Source organism: Octopus sinensis, linkage group LG15, assembly GCF_006345805.1.
Source record: "Octopus sinensis linkage group LG15, ASM634580v1, whole genome shotgun sequence".
Classification (NCBI taxonomy): domain Eukaryota; kingdom Metazoa; phylum Mollusca; class Cephalopoda; order Octopoda; family Octopodidae; genus Octopus; species Octopus sinensis.
Genome location: NC_043011.1, coordinates 30,549,401 through 30,576,876, shown reverse-complemented (window position 1 = coordinate 30,576,876; position 27,476 = coordinate 30,549,401).

Below are 27,476 nucleotides of genomic sequence, written 5' to 3'. Positions count from 1 at the left end.
GGGACAGACTTTACTGTAACTTTATTATTATTATTATTATTATTATTATTATTATTATTATTATTATTATTTAATTTTAATCTGCATGTTTGTTACAGTCACTTGCTGAGGCTCACCCTGTGTTCTAGGGCGAGTGAAGGATAAGAGATGTTACAGAATGACTAAAAGCTTGGGGAGGGGAAGTGTCAGGGGCAGTAGCGAAATATCTTCATGTACTACAACACAGACATTTAAATGGATAGGGTTTTTCTAAGGATATGGGCAGTACTTGTCAGCACAGTCTTTTGGATTTCTCTGAGACATGGTTCTCCTGGGATCTTATCTAGATGTTTCTGACATCCTTTTTCTTATCATACCCAGGGCACCTACAATAACAGAACAGTTCTCGCTTTAAGATGCCACATCTTTTGTATTTCAGTTTCCAGGTCCTTATATTTACTTAATTTGTCAAATTCCTTTACAGGTACATTTCTATCAGTGGGAACGATTACTTCTATTAGTCTATAAGTATTTTCTTCTCTGTCTTTAATAATTATGTCTGGTCGATCAACCTGGATCGTTCTGTCAGTGTTGACTAGAAAATCTCAGAGGATAGTGACATTTTTACCTTCATCGACTGGCTCAGGATGATGTTCATACCAGCAAGCAGGAGTGCTGGTTTTGTAGTGTTTACATATTTTCCAATGTAAATACCGTCCTGCCCTATCATGGTGATTTTTGCATTCGTTTGATGTCAGCACAAGATATCCCGAGACCTGATGGTCTATTGTTTCGTCAAATGTGTTGCAGAATCTGCATTTAGGGTCAGAATCATTTTGAAGAACGTTAGCATGGTAATTTTTAGCAAGAAAGCTTTGATCTTGTGCCGCCAATATGAAACATTCAATCTCTGCTTTCAGCCCTGAACTTCTCAGCCACTGAGTCTACATCAGCGTTTCAACTTCGAAATATATATTGTTCATGCAGAGGCTTCTGGCTCCACGGCTCCTCAATTTGTTTCCGCCCGTTCTTTTTTGCAATCTCCTTCAATTTTTTGCTACTTTCGTGTTTGCACACGAACCGCAGAATCCAGTCATAGATAAGTATCTGGTCATTGCTATTGTGGAGGTTTATAGTACAGTTCTACCTTCATCATCCCTCTTCCCTCGTTACTTCCAGGTAGGTACAAACGGTCAACGTCTGGTTTTGGGTAGTGAATGTTCTTAGATGTCAATAGTTTTCTTGTCTTTCTGTATGGGCATTGGAGCTCTGTAAGATTCTAGTTAACGATGTTAAAAATATATTGGACTACTGGATGTGTCAGTGTGTTAATGGCTTCGATGTGATCTTTGGAGTTATGCTCAGTTTTTAGTATGAGTCTTATTCTCCTGTAATACTCCTACCTTATTCTTTCAATCATAGTAGCATGTTGCATACATCTTCTTCGTTTATCCCCAAACATCTATAACTTTCTTGTGGGTCAAGCTCTTTGATGGTAACGTCAGTATCTCATTTAATGGAATCTGTTATTCTGAGCTTCACTCTTACGAAAGTTGCTTTAGCACACTTATCAAGGCCAAAATCCATCCCGATCTCATTGCTGAACTCTTTAGCAATTGTTAGCTCTTCGTCATTTCTAACAAACAGCTTCAGATTATTATTATTATAATCATAAAAATAACTATTAGTACTGTTGTTGTTGTTGCTGTTGTTGTTCTTATTGATCTTCTTCTTCTTCTTCTTTCTTCTTCTTCTTCTTCTTCTTCTTCTTTTTTTCTCTTCTTTCTTCTCTTTTCTTCTTTCTTCTCATTCTTCTTCTTCTTTTTCTTCTTCTTCTCATCCTCCTCCTCTTCTTCCTCTTCTTCCTCCTCCTCCTTCTCCTTGTTTTATGCTGGTTGATAGATTTCGATCAGTTACCTTACAAATCTGTAAGAAGTAATAACTCTATATTACAGCGTAAGGATGTTTGGCGATTATTGATTTCTTACGATAAAACCAGATGTTATGACTTCCGTTTCCTCAGGGACGTCTCTCCCCATCCCTTTCTCTCTCCCATATCTATCTATCTATATATCTATCTATCTATCTATCTATCTATCTATCTATCTATCTATCTATCTATCTATCTATCTATCTATCTATCTATCTACCTACCTACCTACCTACCTACCTACCTATCTATCTATCTATTTATCTTTCTATCTATCTATCTGCGTCTCTGTGTGTGTGTATATATGTATGTATGCATGTATGTATGTAATGAGTGATTCAATATCATCCCAGTTGATTGACCTGGACATAGGAAGCTCTACAATCTACAAAGTTAACAATCACCGCCGGCATATTATTTCTGCTTTCAACTGCCCTCTAGAACAGGAAAGTACCTCGACCATGAAAGTAACTCCAGATATGAAAGTACCTCGACCATGAAAGTAACTCCAGATTTGAAAGTACCTCGACCATGAAAGTAACTCCAGATATGAAAGTACCTTGACCATGAAAGTAACTCCAGATATGAAAGTACCTCGACCATGAAAGTAACTCCAGATATGAAAGTACCTTGACCATGAAAGTAACTCCAGATATGAAAGTACCTCGACCATGAAAGTAACTCCAGATATGAAAGTACCTCGACCATGAAAGTAACTCCAGATTTGAAAGTACCTTGACCATCTTCTCACAGCTACGAATTCTGCCTTCCCCTACCGGATCCAAAATACCAACCGTGCTTTTCATTAGATTAACCACCTCTTTTCTTCATGCTCCCTCAACTCCTTTTCCCAATGGACAACGCGTCTCTGTATACAGGTCTCCTCCAAAATAGAGTCTTCTTGCTCTCAAATACTGTTTCATTTTGCTCAGTTCACTCAGCCGTAAATGAGTAACCACACGATGAAATGACGTTCTGTTCAGAGCGAATTTGGCCTGCCTGCCTAGCCAGTGAGGTGGCATCATTTGAAAGCTACAACAATGCAAGGAAGTGTATTGTGACGAGCAGTGTATAACAACATTCGATTCATTGGTCATCGATACAGTGATATATGTGTATGTTCATGTATGCATGTAAGCATACATATATATATACACACACACACACATATATATATACATATATATACGTATATGTATATACATATGCACATACAAGCATATATATATATATGTTTAAATACATGTATGTACATATATATATATACATGCATACATATATACATGTATGTATATATATGTTTATGTATATATATGTATATATATATATATACATATGTGTATACATACATGTATGCGTACATATATATACATATGCATATATATATTTATATTTAAATATATACATATACATACGTTAATATATGTTTATATATGTATACGTATATATATATATATATATAATATATATATATATGTATGTATATATATATATATATATATATATATATATATATATATATATATATGTATATACATGTATGCATACATACATACATGCATACATACATGTATGTATGTATGTATGTATATGTATGTATGTATATGTGTATGAGAGAAAGAGAGAGAGACAGAGAGAGGAAGGACCGAGTACTGTAGTGAGGCTGATTATGAATTTCAATGATATGGCTTGAGGAAAGGCTGTAAGATAGAAACCAAACTTCACGATAAGCGAATACGTAGCGGTAGTGGAGATGCAAAGGATAGGATTATAAGCATGATAAATCGATGAAGCTTTATGACTTCAATTTAGGTTCCTGCCAATCGATTGTTTCCTCTACATTTCAAAGCTGCTTACCGAAATACATTTGTTAATAGTGAGAAAGTCAATTAGGGTCAACGATTCCTGTTTTTGTGTGCAGGTATGTGTAGTTGTATGTTTATTCCTATGTATGTATGTATGTATGTATATATGTATGTATGTATGCATATATGTATGTATGTATGTATGTATGTACGCATGCATGCATGTATGTATGTATTATGTATGTATATATGTATGTATGTATGTACGCATGTATGTGTGTATGTATGCATGTATGTATGTATGTACGCATGCATGTATGTATGTACGCATGTATGTGTGTATGTACGTATGTACGCATGTATGTATGTATGTATGTATGTGTGTATGTATGTATGTATTATGTATGTATGTATGTACGCATGTATGTGTGTATGTATGCATGTATGTTTGTATGTATGTATGTATGTATGTACGCATATATATATGTATGTATGCATGCATATATTTGTGTATGTATGTATGCGTGTATGTATGTATGTATGCATATATGTGCGTATGTATGTATGTATGCATGTATGTATGTATGCATATATGTATGTATGTATGCATGTATGCATGTGCTTTTCAACATATATGTTCGTGAGTATTTCAGTGTATGTTTGTGTATATGCACATGTATGTGCGTGTTTGTCTGGTTGTTCTTGCTTGATTTTGTGTGTGTGCGCGTGTTTGCATACGTGGGTGTGTATGTGTGTGTGTGTGTATGTGTGTGTGTGTATATGTGTGTGTGTGAGTATGTGCGTGAGATATTTTTGCTAGTATGTGTTACTTTGTTTACGTGTGTACGTGTTTGCGTGTATGTTCTTCGTTTGTGTGTTGACTAGGCGTGAATGCACGCTGGTGTGTCTGTGTGTATGTGTGTGCATGTGTGTGTATCTATGCTTGCGTATATGTGTGTTCCAGTGTGCGTGTATCTGCATTGAGCATGTAATGGTGTGTGGGTTTCCGTGTTCTGTATGGCAGTGCGTCGAGTTTGTTCGTTTATGAGTGTGTGTGTGTCTGTATATGTGCGTGTGAGTGTGTGTGCGAGTGTGTATGTGGGTTTATGTGTGTATGTCTGACAACTGTGTTAGATAAAAGCCGGTTATGATTGATAGTCTTTACTTTGGCCTACAAATGACAAGAAAAGATCTGGCAGCAATATAAGGCAGAACCGTCCTGTCACTGATCACTGTTCTTGATTGATATTCGAAACAAATGGCGGCATTAATCTTCAAAACACATTGAAAATATTGAATCGCTGGGAAAATTTCTCGGCTCCCAAGAAGACAAACGGAGATTAAATTTATCAAATAATTTTTTTTCTGATTGTTCTTAGTCGCTCTTTGTTGATCTTTGCCTTATTAATCCATTGTTAGGGAAATGTAATGGTAAACGAAAGTTATTAACGTGGTTTATCACAAGCCATTGTTATAGTAATTAAATGTAGCAATTTTTATTGCAATTAATGGCTTCCATAGGACGTGCGAGTCTTAGATATTACAAGGTTATCAATCATAAATTCTCTCTATGTATCACTGATGTATTGGGACTAGCTGTATATGGTAGAGCAGATATATTGTAATTTTGTAATAAAATATACTTACATTGTGCTTCTGAAAATAATTTAAGTAAAAGTAAAAGTCTACGTGCACTGTGTTTATAAATAACATCTGTGTGTGCGTGCGTGCGTGTATGTGTGTGCGTATGTGTGCGTGCGTGTATGTGTGTGCGTGTGTGTGCGTGCGTGCCTGTATGTGTGTGCGTGTATGTGCGTGTGTGCATTTAAAATATGCATATATACATTTACATTTTATATTTATCTATGTGTGTATGTATATATATATATATACTCACAAATATACATATGCATATATATATGTATATATATATATATATATATATATATATATATATACGGACTCACACACACACACACACACATATATATATATTTATGTGCATGCATATATATATACATACATACACAAATAAGGAAATATTAATATTTGTGTAATTGTAAATGTATGTATGCTTGAAAAGTATCTATCTATCTATCTATCTATCTATCTATCTATCTATCTATATATCTATCTATCTATCTATCTATCTCTCTCTCTCTCTCTCTCTCTATATATATATATATATATATATATGTGTGTGTATGTGTGCGTATGTATATATTTACATATATATATCGTTTTTGTATCTCTTAACGCAACAATATATATATATATATTCTGTGTTTAGGGATACAAAAGTGATATATATATATATATATGTGTGTGTGTGTGTGTATGTGCGTGTATGTGTGTGTGTGTGTGTCCGTGTTTGCTTGATTGTATGTGTGTGTGCCTATGTAAATATCCATATGGATACGAATGAAACTCGCTGTAGGGAGTTGGAATTTATCAGACTGTCAATGAAATGACTGGAAGAATTCTAAAAATATTTCTAAGAGGTCAGAGCTCAGTTACCGAACGTTTCATTTGGATCACTTTTTATTATTTATTTATTTATTCATTCATTTATTTATTGTCATTAAATATATTTTCCAGGGAGATAAATTCTGATAGAGAATCTATTTCGGGAAAGTAGAACAAGTTCATTTCATCTGAAGAGACAAAATATGTTGTTTTAATAGTTGTTCTTATCTAGCCCCGGATCAATCATGATCCAGCAGACTTTGATAAAATGCATTCCAGCCGTGAATATTCAATCTGATTTGTAGATTTTTTAATTAATATTTTTTTTAATAATATATTTAAGTTGCATTAGCCAATATTATCTTCCTTGTTTGGAGATGCCTGGTTTAATGGTTAAGACATTGGACTCACGGTCTGTAGTGCTGGAATCGAGTTTTGGACTCAGTAGTTTGTTGTGTGCTTGAGTAAGGTACTTCCTTCATTTTGCTTCCGTACATTCAACTAAAAATGCCTGTCAGCCACATGCGGTTCGGTGGAGAGCTTTGTACTCTTAGCATAAAGAACCTCCCTAACTCCGATAAGCTCTGGCGTCGTGAGCCAACAGGCACCAGGCAGGATGAGATACTAAGGTGATTTAGTTGCTATCTCTAGCATGCCAAGCAACTATGTAACGCTTCTTTGTCCAGTAGACAAGCAGAGGCTATATTTGTTTTCCGTGAAGTAGAATAATTCGAAATTTATGACACGATGTTCCAAGTTTGATTTTCCTTCGCAGCCATCGACATGACCCTTTATCATTCCGGAATTGATGTAATATTGAGTTGTCCGGAAAGTTCGTGCTGGTTTATAGTAGATTACCTTTCCACTTACTTTAGAACATTGTTGATTCCATAAAATAGGATTTGACTATACCTCCATTTAGAGCACAGTTTAAGCTATCTTTTTCTAGAAGAAGGTTTATGTTCCTATAACCTGCGTTAATTCTGTAGCCCTTTAAAATGGAAGATAAGAAAGTTCATTTTCGGCCCTTGATGCTTTGGGAACCGGACAAAAATTGCTGCAGCTCGGCTGGGATGTGTTACCCCACCCTCCATATTCACCAGATATTGCTCCTTCGGATTTCCACTTATTCAGAATAGTCTTAATGGTAAAAGTTTTAATTCCGTGGATGATGTAAAAAGATACCTTGATGATTTCTTTTCCATGAAACCACCTCAATTCTGGGAAGAAGGTATTTTCAAGTTAAAGGAAAGATGGAGACGCATTGTGCAACAAAATGGTTCATATTTGGTTGATTAAAAATGTAATGGTAAGTATTTATTGACCTTTTTCTTTCCTTTAATAATCGGCACGAACTTTCCGGACAACCCAATAAGTACCAGCCAAGTACAGAGACCTATACAATCAATCGTTGATTTACCCGATGGCTATGTCAGATATCAGTAATTTTTGCTGTAGTAGTAATAGTTATGGATATGTCGCCCCGAGCAGCTCGATTCACATAGACCTATGGTTTGGAAATCATTGGTCGAATTCAAGATATTACATGACATTTTTAATGTATTTATTCTTTTCAATGCATTGCTGTTGGAGATATAAACAACAATAATATATCGGTTTCAAATTTTGGCACAAGGCCAGCAATCTCAAGGGAGGGAGTAAGTAGATTGCATCGACTCTAGTGTTTAGCTGGTACTTATTTTATCGACCTCGGTCGGGTGAAAGGCAAAGTCGATCTCGGACGGATGAAAGGTACAGTCGACCTCGGAAGGATGAAAGACACAGTCGACACCGGCGGCATTCGAACTCAGAGCATAAAGACGCACGAAATGCCGCAAGCACTTCGCCCGGCGTGCAAACGATTCTGCCAGTTCCCCGCATTACAAAAACGATGTTGATATATAAGTAGTCGGTTCATTCAGCTCTAACCCTTTCCCGTTTGAGAAGTTCTTTTATATACTTATTATGAAACATTTATTTTTAGGTGACCATTATTAATTATTTGCGGAAAGTGAGTCTTCGGATTTGCTTGTCACAAATCGAGGAATTTATTCAGTTCTTTTTGCTGCACATTAATAGAAAGGAAGAAAAGTGTTCTTTAATGTACGAGGAACAAGTGTTTTGATCACGTTTTTGTTTGTATGTATATTTATTTTGCTAAAATGTTTAGGAGACATGATGTAAAAATTAACCCCGAAAGTGTTCGTATATTGAGTTGTGTTTCACGACAGCTAAAGTAATTTCCGGAACTGAACAATAAACGTATGTCTGTATATCTTTTCTTTTGAATTGCCATTAGTCCCGTCAAAATGGCCGGAAATTTGTTTTTGTCGTTTCCGTTTGCGCGGAAAATAAGAATAAGAAAGTTATTGAACTCTGACTATCTTTATAATAGAACCGGTAACAACATGAAATATCATGATGAAATAGTTTATATCACAAATGGAAACTGCCTGAATCTTTGGCGATAAAAGAAATTTTTGTTTTGTTCGTTTTGGGTGTTTTTTGATTTTGTTTTCTTTCATAGTTTTAAATATTAACTACATTTTAAATACCTCCTAAAAGCATGTAAACACTTATGTCACTTGGCGATTATTTATCTCACAGAAATCGTAAGCCCCAATCATATGTGTACATACATACATACATACATACATACATACATACATACATACAGACAGACAGACAGACAGACAGACAGACAGACAGGCAGACAGACAGACAAACAGACAAACAGGCAGATAGACAGACAGGCAGATAGACAGACAGGCAAACAAACAGACAGACTGATAGATAGACAGACAGACAAAAAGACAAACAGGCCGACAGACAGATAATAGATAAATAGACAGACCGGTAAATAGATAGATAAACACATACGTACACACATGAATTCATGCATACATATATACATACACACACAGAGACAAAGAGACAGACAGACTGATAGCTAGATAGATAGCTTGATAAACAGACAGACAGACAAACAGCTAAATAGATAGATAGATAGATAGATAGATAGATAGATAGAGAGAGAGAGAGAGAGAGAGAGAGATAGGTAGGTAGATAGATAGATAGATAGATAGATAGATAGATAGATAGATAGATAGATAGAGAGAGAGAGAGAGAGAGAGAGAGAGAGAAAGAGAGAGAGAGAGAGAGAGAGAGAAAGAGAGAGAGAGAGAAGAGAGAGAGAGAGAGAGAGAGAGGCCAACAAACATGCAAATAGACAGATGGATGCATGCATGTGTAAATATGTATGCCAGGCCTCTTGTAAGTCTCTCATGAAGGCAACTTATTACATGGAATCTGGCACAGTCTGTTGCTTGGATTGCCGGCAAGTAAACAGGAACCTCACCAGCCTGGCGAGGAGGGTTGCTAGAAACCTATCCGGCCTCAAAGCAAGACTTGATAAAAGGACGAACGAACCCAGTGTTAAATCGACGACTGTCTAGCAATAGCACGGGCCCTCAGAAATGCTGGGAGACCACTGGGAGGGAGAAACCCTCAGCTTTTGTAGAAGTATATCGCTAGGAGAAGATCCTTCTGATTTAAAACCGGATGTGCAGGAAAATGGCATTGGACATTTTAGGGTTCTTTTGTGTGCGCCTGAAAACATGGCGCTTCTGCATTCCTGAGCCCGCAACTCATATTGGCACAAAACATCTTGTCAGTAGCCTGAAGTGGGCGTATGAGGTGTCGTTTACGCCTTATTTTACCTAATATTTTGCACAGGCATTCCTGACATTTTGCACAGGTTATTGCTGCTAAATGGTCAGTGATGGACTTGCTCGGTCTCAAATGAACAGACATCATATCATTGTATGCATGTATGTATGTATGTATGTATGTATGTATGTATGTATGTATGTATGTGTGTGTGTGTGTATGTATGTATGTATGTATGTATGTATGTATGTATGTATGTATGTATTATGTATGTATGTATTCATGCGTGTCTCGTGTTTGGATGCGTATATGAGAAAGTCGCACTCTAACTTACAAGTATAATTTTTAGTAAAAACTATTCTAACATACATCTAGTGAAAGCTATTTTAGAGAGAAAACATTATTTTGTGCATGTAAGTTGCATGTATGCATGTATCAACCATGAAATCATATATAACGTTATATTCGACTTAAAAGAAAATAAATTTAATTGACTATAGCTGTTAAGAAATACTGTACATTAGTGTCGGTGAATACTGGTACATGAAGACAAAGCAGGTATATCGGTAAAAGTTATATAATTCAAACAGCAAAGTGCAATAAAAAGGAATGAAATCCTATAGATATAATACATGAGCACAAGGCAAGAAAATGTTTTATTAGTATTGTACACAGTAAACAATAAAAGTTCCAGTGAATAGTATGTAACAAGACACAACTTACAATAACAGGTTTATCATCTGCTAAATCTAAGGAATCTTCATCTCCTGAACTAGGTAAACTAGTTTCATCAAAGCCTAAACACTTGTCCACATTGCTGGCATTCATATTATAAGCTCCATTACTAGAATTCCCATCAATAGGATCCACATTTTCAATATGTTCTTCCAATAATAAATCGCACTCAGTTCCATGAAAGGTATTGTCTAAAACTTCACAACTACTCTTCATTTTACGGCGTTTCATAAACTTTTCATAGACACCTGTTTAACAGTAGATCTCATTTCTTTTTTTAAATCTGTCATATATCAGTGAAACTCAATAATTTTATCTTCGTATTTTGAATGTTCCTTTTTCGTGTGCTATTCATATTCTAGTACCAACAAAAACGCAAAGGACTTCGCAACTACCTCTTATTTTTCGGCATTTTATAAACTTTTATTATACACTTGTGCTATAGTAGGTTTCTTCTTCCTTCCTATCAGTGTCTCTTCGGAGTCTGAGACCTGGATCCATATGTTCTACTCTTCCTTCATTAAACCTTTAACTGACTAATACAGACATAAAAATACGGCAAGTGACTAGTTATACCTTATTACAATTGAAGGCGGCGAACTGGCAGAAACGTTAGCACGCCGGGCGAAATGCGTAGCCGTATTTCGTCTGCCGTTACGTTCTGAGTTCAAATTCCGCCGAGGTTGACTTTGCCTTTCATCCTTTCGGGGTCGATAAATTAAGTACCAGTTACGCATTGGGGTCGATGTAATCGACTTAATCCATCTGTCTGTCCTTGTTTGTCCTCTCTATGTTTAGCCCCTTGTGGGTAGTAAAGAAATATATACCTTATTACGATTGCCTTTTTACAACTTCCGTATTACAACTTCCTTTTTATCAAGTTCATTCCTATAAACCTGAAATTGATCTTAAACTAATAAAGCGGATTTCTTTAATAGCTCATCAGAACGGCTGACACACTTTATCAAAGCATAATTTTATTCCTTCCTTATCTATCTAATCTTCTTGGTGGACATGTTTATAACTTCCGCTGTGTATACTTCCTTCAAGCCATACCTTTCATTTAAAAATCGGAAATGGCCGTAGTTTTGTGCCACCAACGCGTTATGTTAAAACAAGTGTGTCGTGTGCTTTTGAATGGTCACATATTTTAATAGTGACAGATTTAGAATTTCTCTGTTTTATAGATGGTACTTAAAATGGCAGATTGACTTCGTCCATATTTGCTCTCTGTATAAGTTCAAAATTATTTTCTTTTCCTATATTAATCACATATTCAGAAAGTTCCTCTTTAGTGATATTTGGGGGGAGCCCCGTAACCCAAACCTTTCCCTGAACAGAGCAGCTTTGGGAGTGTGTGCGTGCAGTTTCTTTATATTTTGGTCAGATGAATTACCAACAGAATATGAAATCATAAATTTAGCAGTGGTACTTTGTATTACCACGATCCGTCAACAGGATATAACGCCATCGCTATTGTTTGGTCAGTCACTTACCATGTAGCTGATTGACAGCTGATGTTGTCGACATACCGTTAATCTTGTTAATTGTATTTTCATTCTCCGGTAGATATCAAACAAATGTTTCTAAAAGCTACGCGATCTTAAAATAATGTAAGATATTTTGTGCATTGCATATACTGTGGAAAGGACCACAGTGGACGAGATGAGCTTCTACTGTGAACTTTCAAAGTCAATATTTATCTGTAACTTTGCGTTAGATACAGCTACCCTTGAATATTACATGCCGTATTCATTTTGTTAGCGATCTATTATCAATTTGTTTTGCAGTCACAGAAGAATGGTTTCTTTATCTGTCATGAGATGACTTGGTCGTTTGTGATAGGGATTGATAATTTTTTATTGTGACAACATGAAAGGGACACTGAAGAACATCTGTGATTATTTCGATTGATTATAATTATTTTATTTTGGTTATATTTTTAATAAAGCAGTTCTTGCACCTTGTAGACTGCTACCCGCACGACTTACTAACCAGGTTCGTGCGTCTGAAACACCCAAATTCTCTTCTATATCATGGGTGTATTAGGCGCAGGGTAATCTTTGAATGCTTTCTTTTGGTAAAAAGTCGCTTCTTATACGCTGACAAGAAAACCAATTGTGAATGTTTTGGTGACCATGGCCTAGTGGTTAGAGCAGCTGACTCGTGGTCGTGGGATCGCGGGTTCGAATCTCAGATCGGGCGATGTGTATGTTTATGAGCGAAACACCTAAGCTCCACGCAGCTCCAGCAGAAGGTAATGGTGAACTTCTGCTGACTCTTTTGCCACAATTTTCTCTCACTCTTCCCTCCTGCATCTAGATAGACGTTCACGGAGTCTGCCACGGTCTACCCGCAAACATTTCAGTTGGTTTTAAATGTTTTGCTGTGAAAGTTAATCCCTGTATTAACATCGGGAAATTTTCTGTTTCAGTATTAATTTCGAGATGATGATGAGAAGATGTATATGAGCGATTATATGTATATGTCTATGTATGGATTCTTGATTGTGTGTATAGTAATATATATATAAGGGTAAAGGGTAAAGACCCCCTTCGGTCATGAATGACCATGGGATTGCACCTAGAAAGTTACCCTCCTAGACACAAGTCCGGGCAAGGTTGTTTATGGAAGGCCAGCAGTCGCCCATGCATACCAGCCTCCCCTCTCCACGCCACCAGTGTTATCCAAGGGAAAGACAAAGGCCGATACAGCTTGGCACCAGTGACGTCGCAACTCATTTCTACAACGGAGTGAACAGGAGCAACGTAAAATAAAGTGCCTTGCTCGAGAACACAACACGCAGCCCGGTCCGGGATTCGAGCTCACAACCTCACGATCGTAATATATATATATAGGCATGCAAGAATTTAATTATACATGTAATTGTGTTTTACCTGTTTCCAGCTCATTTTCTGCTGCTTTGTCTGTGTTCCACTGTAATTACCCTCCTTTCCCTTCTTCTCACAATACTTTAATGTGAATGTCTTCCTACTTATGGTTGTTTGATGTATTGTGCCCATCTCTCTTCCTGAAGCCTCAAGTTTGGGAAAGAAGCACGGAAAGGGTTATCCCGCTTTCAGTACGTTTTTGTCTAAAGATAAGCATTTTCCTGGCTTAGAAATATTTTTTTAAATGGCTGAGAAACAAAACATTCATAGTTGACTTAATGCTCAATATTTTGGATGAACGAGTATTTTCAAATACCCGATAAAATTAATGAACAGGCAATATCTTTAAATAGAGTAGAAGAAAACGAAAGGTTTAAATCACAGCCACTTAATTGCTAAAATTAAGGAAAGATTATTAAGTGAAAGTTCGCAGTAGAAGCTCATCTCATCCACTGCGGTCCTTTCCTCAGTATATGCAATACATAAAATATCTTACATTATTTTACGATCGCGTAGCATTTAGAGACATTTGTTTGATGTCTACTAGCGAATGAAAATACAATTAATAAGATTAAAGTGAAGAATACATGCATAAAAATTATAGTAAAAGATCTAAATTCTTAAGTTTTCGGGCAATTTAGAACCTACTTTAGATAGAATTTTTTAAAATTATATAGAAAATTGCATGGGAGGGAAAGATCTTCCTGCTACAGAAACAGTAAGTGCAGGTGCGTGGCTTAGTGGTGAAGGCATTTGGCATACAACCTTGAGTTCGATTCCCGGTAGTGCATTGTGTTCTTGCCACATTCTGTGTCACTAAATCTCTCAAGGAACTACGTTAAGGGCACATGTCTGTGGAGCTGGCTCAGCCGCTTGCACATTAACTTCACGAGCAGGCTGTTCTGTTGATCGGATCAACTGGAACCCTTGTCGTCGTAAGCGATGGAGTGCCAGTTAGCTTGTTACAATAAGGAAGGTAAACTACAATTAGTGGAGGCACATGGCCTAGTGGTTAGAGCAGCTGACTCGTGGTCGAGGGATCGCGGCTTCGAATCACAGACCGGGCGATGAGTGTGAGTTTAATAGGCAAACACCTAAGCTCCACGCAGCTCCAGCAGAAGGTAATGGCGAAATTCTGCTGACTTTTTCGCCACAACTTTCTCTCACTCTTTCCTCCTGCATCTAGCAGCTCGCCTGCGACGGACCGACGTCCTATCCAGGTGGGGAACTTATACGCCTATGAAACTGGGAAACCAGTCCTTATGAGCCAGGCATGGCTCGAAAAGGAACAAAGAACAATAAACTACAATTACAGTTCTTCCTCAGCAGAAAGAGCATTTCCTTTAATGAACATTATTTGAAATAATGACTTTCATTTATCGTTTATCTTTTACTTGCTTCAGTCGTTAGATTGCGGCCATGCTGGGGCTTTGAAGGGTTTAGTCGAACGAATCGAATCCAGTGCTTATTTTTGAGCCCTGTACTTATTCTATTGGTCTCTTTTGCCGAACCACAAATTTAGAGGATGTAAACAAACCAGCACCGATTGTCAAGTGATGGTGGGGTTACAAAGAAAAATACACGCACGCACACGCAAGCACATGCACACACACACCACACACACACACAACAACAAAACACACACACAACAACAACAAAACACACACACAACCATGACAACAGCACACACACACACACATACATACCCACATATGTACGACGGGCTTCATTCAGTTTCTGTCTACCAAATCAACTCACAAGGCAGCGGTTCGTCCGTGACTATAGAAGACACTTGCCCAAGTTGCCACACAGTGGGACTGAACCCAAAACAACGGCTTCTTAACGACACACGCAATCCTGCCCTTCTATGTTTTCTTCATAGTTCGTTATTGCAGTCGATTCCTTTTAACTGCATAGTTTCGTGATAGTATAAACGAGACAAAACTGTGAAATAACAGCATTCGAAGGATGGGTGATAAACTAGAGTATTTTAATATAGACGCAGGCGTGGTTGTGCAATAAGAAGTTTCATTCCCAACCACATGACACCTTGGGCAAATATCTTCTACTGTAGCCTCGGGCCTACCTAAGCCTTGTCAGTGGATTTGGTGGACGGAAACTGAAAGAAGGCCGTCGTATATATATATCTAATGTAGGATAAAAATTTTTCAAAAAAAAATTCTATCAATGGTCAGCATATTAAAAAATACCTTTAAAGGTTAAATTTATTAAATATGTTTATAAATTTATATATATATATATATATATTGATAAAACGGTAAGATAACAAAAGAAAGAAAGAGACCTCAATATTATGTAAATAGAGGAAATTTATCTATACAATATGTTACATTACTCGGTAGTCAAGATAAAACTCTGAGTTTCAGATGCCGAAGTGGAAATCCACAACACCATCTCTTCGGTTATCTGGCTATTTGAAAACGTTATGAAAAAATACCGTTAAATAAAGGGAAATTACTCTGTTATAACTCTGCTTGCCTGCGTACTTATACATCGCTCGCCTTTTTCGTCATAAAAATTACGTAAAAATTATATAAAAATACATAAAAAAATATATATATACATAAAAAAATACATAAAAATACATAAAAATACATAAAAAATATATAAAAAATATATAAAAAATACATTAAAAAATACATAAATTTTTTATATATATTTTTTATATATATATTTTTTATGTATTTTTATATAATTTTTACATAATTTTTATGACGAAAAAGGCGAGCGATGTATAAGTACGCAGGCAAGCAGAGTTATAACAGAGTAATTTCCCTTTATTTAACGGTATTTTTTCATAACGTTTTCAAATAGCCAGATAACCGAAGAGATGGTGTTGTGGATTTCCACTTCGGCATCTGAAACTCAGAGTTTTATCTTGACTACCGATTAATGTAACATATTGTATATATATATATATATATATATATATATTATATATTTATATCCTTAAATCCTTAAAAATGTTTCAGCCCGAAGGCTGCGGCCATGCTGGGGCACCACCGTTGAAATATATTTGATATATATATATATATCAAATGGATATCTTCAAAAGCTATTCCGCACATACAATAACAGCCATACCAACAATCCAACACACCTCCATCATCTGCTGCCCCACGAATACACCTATGGTTTCGACACCTGAGCAGTACCATTGAATCCGACGGTGTCAACAGCACTAAAATAAGTGTTGCTTGGGAACAAACATACCTTAGATATCACCACATTCATTCAATTATCCCCTCTGACAACCGGTGGTGGTGTGTTTACATCCCCGCAACTTTGTGGGTTCGGTAAAAGACACCAATAGAATCAGTACTAGGCTTAAGAAATAAGTCCTGGGGTCGATTTGTTCGACTAAAATCCTTCAAGACGGCGCTCCAGCATGGCCGCAGTCAAATGACTGAAACAAGTAAAGCAATGAAAGAATGTATTCTATGGGTAGTAAAATATTATAACTGTGTTATATACGGATTCTAAAATAAGCAAGAGCAAACCTAGCTTACTTCGAGTGCATGTTGCGTACACATTTACTCAGTCCAATCTATTTTTATCAAGATGGTAATTTTACTTAAACCTATCAGGCTTTCCGACGCTTGATATTTTTGAGTTACGCAACCTTCCCTAAACTGATATCTCCTGGCAATGACTTTCACGCGCTTTGTAGTTATGATTGATAACAACTAGGGACATTAAATATATATAAAATATTATTTGGGTCAGTCGCAATTAATGTAATCGATAATGGAAGCAAGAAAAACAGCGCCAGTAGAGCTCTTGATTAAAAACTATATTTCTACAATGGTGATTTATCTATTGGAAATATGTTATTACGCATCTATATGTTAGATAAAAAAATACACCAGAATTTGAACTTTGACAGACCTTAATTTATTGAACAGATACGAATGATTTAGATAGTGCCTTCTTTTGACATCGGTTAGTAAACATAAAGTATTGATTACTGCCATTTCAGGTCATTGTGAAATAAAATCTGTCTCAATGACTTTATTAATATTGATTCCAAACTTTGGCACAAAGCCAGCAATTTAAGGTTTGGTGGTGGTTAACTCGATTATATCAACCACAGAATTTAACTGGTACTTATTTTATCAACCCCGAAAGGTAAGGTCGACCTCGGCGGAATTTGAACTCAGAACGTAAAGAAGGTGGAAATGTCGCTAACGATTCTTGCCATGTCACCGCCCTCGGCGACTTTATTAATGTTAAAGCAATTAAAAGCTTAATTTTTCATTTTGAGAATTTTTTTACTTAAAATCAGAGAAAAAACACGTTATGCAATTAACTGGCCAGTTTCACGTAGCTTTTATGTGAGCAGTTCGTCATTTTGCGAAGTTATACAATTAAAACTATGATGGTATGCAAATAAGCGGAACCAGCTGAACCAAATTTGAATTTCAAAAGAGTTGTCGATTGATATTAGACTTCCCTTCCGTGAGATAAAATAATTTATTCCGCTTTGCCAACGTTTTCTATCACTATTCGTCGGTTAAGAGGCGTTACCATATCCAGTGGGGGTTATCTGAAGCGTGGTTATTGCTTATTGAAAACTATTTGTCAGTTAAGACCATCACGAATTTCCCCGTAGAGTTTCAATTTGACTAAACGTTTATTTGTATTGTTTTGAAGAGAATAAAAATGGCCGAGTTAATAACTAAACTGCGTATCCTGTCACTGATGAAGAATTTTGTCTGTGAATAAGTCACTTAGCTCCGAAATGGTCCAGTCTAACAACCTGAAAATTGGTGCTGCAGGATAAAAACATCTTAAAACTCGTGCAAAGAATCGCAGTACGGTTAATTTTAACGAATGCATCATTTTCTTAAAAGCTAGGTTTAAACTAATGAAATTTCAAGTAATTACTGGATTATCTGACAACAGCTACCTCTAGCAAAAAATGCTCACATTTTATAAAATATCAATTTGTTCATCTTTTATAATTAGATGCTTCAAAATTTATGAAGAAACATTCTATTACATACAAACAACGAACTGCTCTCTAAAAACAGTAAAGCCAACTAAAATAATCCGTAGAATAACGGACAAAAGTCCTTGTAATTTTATAGCGTTTTTTTATGTTTTAAGTTCAAGTGTTGCATAGGTCGACTTTTGCCTTGTTGATTTTTGCCTGTCATTCTTCCTATGTTAATAAAAGATGTATTAGTCAAGTACGGCTGCTTTGAATATAGTGACTATCCAAAATTTGTACCAGTATCAAGTCCTTTTTCTGCTTTTTAAAATGTGATTCTATTTTCTTCTTGATCCGTACAACATCAGGAAACCCATGCATATTTTGTACTATTTCACCACAACTTTCTCTCACTCTTTCTTCCTACTTCTGCCACAAAGCAGAGAAACCATGGTGTAACCCACAATGGTGTAGTAAACTTTCAGACCCTAGTCTAGATTGCGAATCCTCTGTAACCCAGGATGGTTCAGCTCTCCACCCGTTAAAAGCCACCGTGTACGGAATGAGGATAACAACGTAGCTTTCGCGCCCGTGCAACCGCCAGTCTATCGCGTGTGGTGGGTGGATCTTAGGAGCTTCGGGTAGGCTCGAATTACAGATTATTATTTGTGGCTAACGGCGTGAGTTCTGATTGGAAGAAGAAGAAGAAGAAGAAGAAGAAGAAGAAGAAGAAGAAGAAGAAGAAGAAGAAGAAAAAGAAAAGAAGAAGAAGAAGAAGAAGAAGAAGAAGAAGAAAAAGAAGAAGAAGAAGAAAAAGAAGAAGAAGAGAAGAAGAGAAGAAGAAGAAGAAGAAGAAGAAGAAGAAGAAGAAGAAAAAGAAGAAGACAGTAACGACTACAGCAACAACAACTACAACAATAATCCTATCTACTATAGGCACAAGGCCTGAAATTTGGGGGAGGGTTATAAGTCGATTACATCGACCCCCAGTACTCAAATGGTACTTATTTTATCGACTCTGAAAGGATGAAAGGCAAAGTCGACCTCGGCGTAATTTGAACGTAGCGGCAGACGAAATACCGCTAACTATTTTCCCCGGCGTGCTAACGATTCTTATTTCTTTATTGCCCACAAGGGGCTAAACATAGAGGGTACAAACAATGACAGACAAAGGGATTAAGTCGATTAGATCGATCCCAGAGCGTAAGTAGTATTTAATTTATCGACCCCGAAAGGATGAAAGGCAAAGTCGACCTCGGCGTAGTTTGAACTCAGAACGTAGCGGCAGACGAAATACCGCTAAGCATTTCGCCCGGCTTGCTAACGATTCTGCCAGCTCATCACGTTACTCTCTGCCACAATAATAGTTTCTAAGTTAAGCACAGTGTGAACAGTTTTCATAGGAGGGAATTAGTCAACTACATCGACTAAACTACTTGAGTAGTACGTTATTTTATCGACCCCCGAGAAGATTAAAGGCAAATTTGACCTTGGCAAGATTTGAAGTCAGAACGTAAAATGGCGTTTTAAATACCGCAAAGCTTTTCCTCCGATGCTCTCACAATTCTTTCCTCCTCTATCGATTTATTGGTAATCAACGAGACCGTGGTGAAATGTCAATCCTTAACAGAAGTTATTTCACAACACTTAGTCACTCTGAATGGTATGAGGAAAGCAAGCAATGAATATACCCCCTTTACATATTCCCTAAATATAGAAAATATTTTCATAACCAAAAGAATGAAACATATACGGATATTGATTTATCAATAATATTCTCTCTTCTATAATACAGTTATAGAGGTTTTTGTTTTGTTGTTTTGTTGTTTTTTTTTTACTAGTTGCCTGAAACTATAAAACTGAATAAATAGTTTCTTACAACAATGACAAGAACCACGAGGAAATGGAGGAGACCGCGGCGATAACTCAATTCCACTCGCTTGAAAGAGCAGTCAACTCTCCCTCCCTTGAATAACATTCTGGTATATTCTTTTAACATATACTAATGTGTTTAATAGTCCGAAAAATATAATCGTATCAGCAACTGATTTCAGATATCTAGATACTGAAACGCTATTTGTAAAGAAAGCTACACTGCATTTTAATAATGGCTTTAAATTTTGGCACAAGGCCGGCAATTTCGTGGGGCCGTGTAGGTTGATTACATCGATCCCAGTGAAAGACGGACGAAATGTTGCAAAGCATTTTGTCCGGCGTGCTGACGATTGTGCTAGCTCAGCGTCTGCACTTAATAATTTGGGTTAATCACACTTAAGATGCTTTTGGTCAAAGCCTTATCCAAGGCCACAACAGAGGTAATTATTGCAAGTTTATCATTAAAACAATGATATTATCACCATTCGATTTTTTAAAAATAATTCACCGGATGATATATATATAATAGACAAGTTAAAATAATAATCATTTAATATAATATCTTTATTACAGCTGTTTTTAGTAGTCATTATAGAGCCAATGGCTCTGACGAGCGTTTCATTTCCATTGGTCTTTCAATTCATCTCAATTGATTAATAGATCAATTGAGTAAACCTATCTATAATGACTACTGGAAACAACTGTAAGCCAAATTTGCTCTAACAATAGAATTATATGTAATGACCGTTCTATTGTTTCTTAAATATCATTCTGTAAAAATCAGTTTATCTGAAGCTCATCCACGGATTTACAATATAGAATTGTAATGAACCATAATTTGGGACCCTACCAAAAGATTACTCGGAGTTCTTTATTAATCTAAGTAATATTGTTAGCCTAGTGTGCCAACAGAGAGCTTATGGACTATTTTTCCCAGATTGATAACACCCCTCACTATTTCTCTCTCTCTCACTGTATATATGTATATATGTATATATGTATATATATATATATATATATATATATATATATATCTATATATATATATATATATATATATATATATATATTATATATATATATATGTATATATCACCATCACAATCAAGGAACGGCCATAATAGGCCATTCACCCACTAGAAATAACAGCCAAAGCTTCAACCGCAAAACACATTAATTCCGCAAACCAGGAGAAAATTAAAAAAACATTTACCCTGTAGTTCCTTATACGATGCACCGTTTCATCTATTGTTTAATGGTAAACCAACCTGATTAAATTAAATCAAGCTAGTCTTCCATAGGCCGATAGATTCGTCAGTAAGAACAGCCAGATCGGAGCAGATATTTACACGAGGCACTTTTATCCCTGTCTCGGCAATATCTGACCTAAAATTTTCAAATCATCGCACTCGCGCCAAATTTATCGGCAGCAAATATAAGCTGCCGATTCCATTACGGAATAACCAGAAAATTCATAATTAATCAATATATTGATTAATTATATATGTATATATATATTATATATTATATATATATATATAATATATATATATATTATATATATATATATATATATATAATATATATATACATATATACATACATACATATATATATATATATATATATATATACATAAATATATACATAGACATGACAAAAGTAAATAGACACCCCATAAAACATCGTTTTATGCTTATTCTAACTTGTAAATGTTTATAATTTTATTAACTGAGATTTTTATGTTTCAGGTTCTATATGTGACTGTTTAATCATGTTATGTACAAAAGAAACCTTGGAACTCTTTGAATTTCAAAGAGGCTTACTGTGGGTCATTCTGAAGGTGGACATAGCGTAAAATCACAGAAAACCTTGGGATCCCCCTTTCTACAGTTAACAGAGTGATTGCGCAATTCAGCAGAGAAGGAAAGAAGTCCACTCCACCTCGCCCAGATCAACCAGGTCCCTCTGACAGGACCCTTCTCTTTGATAAGAGAAGTGTGGAAATAATCTTCATTGCAAGGCCTCTGACATGGCAGAACAAGTTGATGTCAGTCCCAGAATAGCTGTCAGGTATCTCCACAAACTTGGTTACTGTGGCAGAGCAGCAAGATGGAAGTGACTTCTTCGACCAGCCAACATCAAGCGAAGAAAAGATTGGACCAGTGAGTTGAGGGAGAGGCCACTAGCATTTTGGGACACTGTCATATTCTCTGAAGAAGCCAGATTTGCTGTATTCCCTGACCGTGGTCGAGTGTGGGTCGGGAGAATCTGTAATTAAGAATTTGACGTGAAAAGATTACAGCCAACAATGAAACACGGCAGCTATTCCGTGATGGTCTAGGGAGGGATTTGGAGCGATGGTTGATCGGAGCTGGTGGCGTGTGAGGGAAACATAAACTCAGATAAATATGTGTCCATATTGCAGAAAGGTTTCCTTCAAATCTTCTCCAGTGTTGAAAGGATTAAAGAAGACTATTTATGGAAGAAGGGGATCTTTTTCACACGGCTAAAATGACTCAAAATATGTTGGAAAATAATCGCATTAAATAACATCCATGGCCAAGCAAGTCACCAGATATAAACAATAAAGCATCTTCAAAGCCAGATCTTTTGAGATTTCTGCATGAAACTTGGCAAGAAATTCAGCAACGGAATATTCCTCATCTGATCAGTAACATGCCTAATAGGGTCCTTGTATTGAAAATTGTAAAGGATATTAAATATTCACATTATAACAATTAATAAATAATTTGAATGTATAATTTCAGATTTAAATAAATTTAAATGATTATAATGCTGTCTATTTGCTTCACTCATGTCTGTGTGTATATATATATATAAACACATAAATATATTCACGTGCACACACACACACACACACACACATATATATATATATATATATATATATATATACTTACACACACACATGTATATATGTATATACATATATATATATATAATAACAATTACAACAATAAATCATATGCATACTACATACATATATGTACATACCTACATCTATATGTGTATATATATATAATATTATATATATATAATATTTATGCACCCTTTTCAATCCTAGCCAGGCTTTCTGTGGCGTATGTGTTACCCCCAGCTGGACGGAATGCCAGTCCATCGCAGCGTTACTCAAGAAACAGGAAGAAAGAGTGAGAGAAATTTGGGGCGAAAGAGTACAACAGGGGTAGCCACCACTCCCTACCGGAGCTTCGTGGAGCTTTCGGTGTTTTCACTCATAAACACACACAACGCTCGGTCTGGGAATCGAAACCGCGATCCTCCGACCACAAAGTCCGCTGCCCTAACCACTAGGCCATTGCGCCCCTCTCTCTCTTTTTCTTTCTCTCTCTCTCTCTCTCTCTCTCTCTATATATATATATATATATATATATATATATATATATAATTCTCACACATAAGCAGGTTTCCCCCTTTGTGCATGGGTACATATTCTGCTGTGCAGAATACATGGGTACATATCTGATGTTCACTCTTCTTCTCTTTCCAGATCTTGCAGCAGAGGTTGCGGAGTATTCGTATGAAACTCTTTCCTGCACCCCTTATCAATTGAACCGCCACTGCATCTAAACCTGGTGCTTTCCTGTTTTTTTTTCTAATCTTTTTCAGGGCTCCTTCTTTCTTCTTAGTAGTTCACATAGTTTCTCATATCCTATTTTCTATCTAACTTCTGAGAGTTTCTGATATCTTAAATCTGTGTCAACCACGGCGGCCATTGAGTCACTTCCATTCAATTTCTTGGTGAACTCTAACCATCTTTGCTTCACTTATTGCACTGCTCTTAGGTCTAATCCCTCTTGTAATTTGATACTCCCCGTCTTTGCTGTTTACTCTCTTTCCTCGAAATTGTCTTATTCTCTTTGTATGGATTATATCTGTAGCATTAAGCAGATGAAAAAGAAAATCATGGATAGCATAGAAGAGGAATATATGTAAGTATTGCAAATCAAAATCCCTCATATTTCCAGCAATCCAAATGAATGATGAACTATAATACATCTCACAGTACCTATTTGGGCCTAGAGCGCCTCTTTGATGAAAGCTAAGTGCACTGGTTAAGGATTCCAATAGCGATAGTCCCGGAATCCATAACTTCATTATCTAATACCCTTATTTTTTCTTTCATTTATCGTCTGAGTAATATATAGCATTTATTAGCTTCCGGTAAAAGAACACGTACAGTACATACAAGTGTAGAAACACACATATATACCGACATACAAGAATCTATATGTAGTACAAAGAATAGGTGTTTAAATAAAACCCAAAGCTATATTAGAAAGACTACATTGAAGTTATATTTATTTCCATATTAACACACACGCACATACCTACACACACGCACCTACACATGCACTTGAACATACATATCTACGTCATATAAGTATATACATACGTGCTCTGATCAATAAGATCATACTATGTTGCCATAGTAACGAAGCTAAAGCACGCAGAATAAATCCACTTAGCATACATTGACCTTGAACTCTGCTCTGTATGTGCACTAAGTTTCAACATTCTAGCTCACTTCCGCTGTTTACAGCAGTTCTTGGAAGGAATGTGTGTAGCGTGTGATCGTCGTATAGTCCATGACAGAGGACGTTGAGCAGAGAATCTCCATCAAATTTTGCCAAAAGCTTGGTGATACCTGCTCAGAGGCTTATGCAAAGTTTCAAAAGTTTTCATCGTTCTCGGCACAATCAAAGAAATCTTGTGCAACTGAAACCCGAGTGTCTTTTTGGTCAGCTGAAAGCAGTTTTCGTAGAGACTTGGCAGACACTCGTTTCATACCCAAATCTTCAGTGATAATAGACTGAATTGAACCGTAACTAATCTGCACATCCTCTGATAACTCACGGATGGTGATTCGACGATTTCCCCTTATAGCTGCATGCACATCTGCGATGTTTTTCTCAGTTCTGCTAGTTGCGTGTCTCTCAGAACGTTCGTCACTATCGACATTTTTTCGGCCATCTTGGAAACGTCTGAAACACTCGTACACTTGTGTGCGGCTCATACACTCCACTCCATACACTTTCTGCAACTTTGCGTAGGCTTCTGAGCAGGTATCCCCATGACAACTTTCTCTGTCATGGACAATGCGACGATCACATGCTACACGCCTTCCTCCAAAGCACTGCTAGAACATTAAACGTAGTGCACATGCACAACTGAGTTCAAGATAAATCTGTGCCAAGTGCCTTTACTATGCTTACTTTAGCTTCATTACTATAGCAACAATCCGGATACTTAATGATCAGACCTTGTACACATACATATATATATATGTACGTATATAAGCATATATCACGATATATATATATGTGTGTATACATTATACATACATACAATATATACATAAAATATAAAAATCTGCGCATACATACATACAAAAATACCCTGTTGTTGATGACGAAATTCCAATGAAGGAGCCTTGGATCAAGGTTAGAAACCGGTTCTTTCTATATTGGCAAGAAATCTTAAAATAAACTGAATAATGACATACATTAGGCGTAGGAATGGCTGTGTGGTAAGTAGCTTGCTTATGAACCACATGGTTCTGGCTTCAGTCCCACTGCGTGGCACCTTAGGCAAGTGTCTTCTACTATAGCCTCGGGCCAACCAAGGCCTTGTGAGTGAATTTGGTAGATGGAAACTGAAAGAAGCCCGTTGTATATATATGTATATATATATATGTATGTGTGTGTGTGTATATGCTTGCGTGTCTTTGTTTGTCCGCCCCCAACATCGCCTGACAACCGATGCTGGTGTGTTTACGTCCCCGTAACTTAGCGGTTCGGCAAAAGAGACCGATAAATAAGTACTAAGCTTACAAAGAATAAGTCCTGGGGTCGATATGCTCAACTAAAGGCGGTGCTCCAGCATGGCCGCAGTCAAATGACTGAAACAAGTAAAAGAGTAAAAGAGTACACACATACTTTAACATATCCATGCATGCATGCAGGTATGTATGTATAAATGAATAAAATCTAAGTCGTATAGGCTTTCACAATAGCATACAATTAATTCTGCTCACATATTTCAGTTTTATTCAGCTAGAAAATTAGAGAATAGTTGCTCGGAGGAAGGTCGGTATCGTCTATGGGCTAGCGCCCTGTCCCAAAGAAATTTTATTTGATCAGCTTAACGCTATATAAACATGACATAAGCGCCAACTCCTTGGATTTTTAAATGCACACACACACGCACGCACACACACACACACACACACGCACACACGCACACACACGCACACACACACACACGCACACACACACACAGACACACACGCACACACACACACGCACACGCACACACACACGCACACACGCACACACACGCACACACACACGCACACACACGCACACACACACACACGCACACGCACACACGCACACACACACACACACACACACACACACGCACACACACACGCTTAGCAGTTAGAAACCGAGAAAGAAAGAAACCAGTAATAAAGTAAGGCGGTCTTAATTAGGTTTCACAAGCACAGAAAATATACACCACTAGTCTCCCACCCGGCCAGCTCTCTTCCCCTCGCATTATTTCATTACAAATTTCGTTAAAGTATTTCCTTTGCCCTTTAAGTGTCTCTATATGATTACACAGTCAGTCAATGGCGGCTGGAATAAACTACAAATCACGAAACCGAATATAATTATATTATGAATGTATAGGATAACAAGTTTCCATAAACAATGTATCCACACGGATAATGGAGCAATTAAAATGAACAGTGGTTGACGAACAGTAGAAATATTTTCCAGTAGGTTCTACAAAGGACGGCTAGACCATAATAATAAGGAAAAAATAGGAAAGAAAAACAAGAAGGAAGGGCAAGTAATGAAAAGCTGACAGCTGATCGATTGCTAGCTAAACATTTCAAATTAAAGTCGAAATAAAATAAAAATAAAAAAGTCTGTCTTACGTATTCATAGCGGAGCCAATGTGAAACTGAAATAAACCAGCGTTGAGTTAAAACAAACAAATGAGTTGAAAAGAGTTAGATCGCCACAAGCTAAACTGTATTGTTATGGTTGTGACTGAAGAGTGGCAGCTATAAAATATGTCGAAGTCACTCTACACTGCTTGGAATTTTGATTAATTGTTTG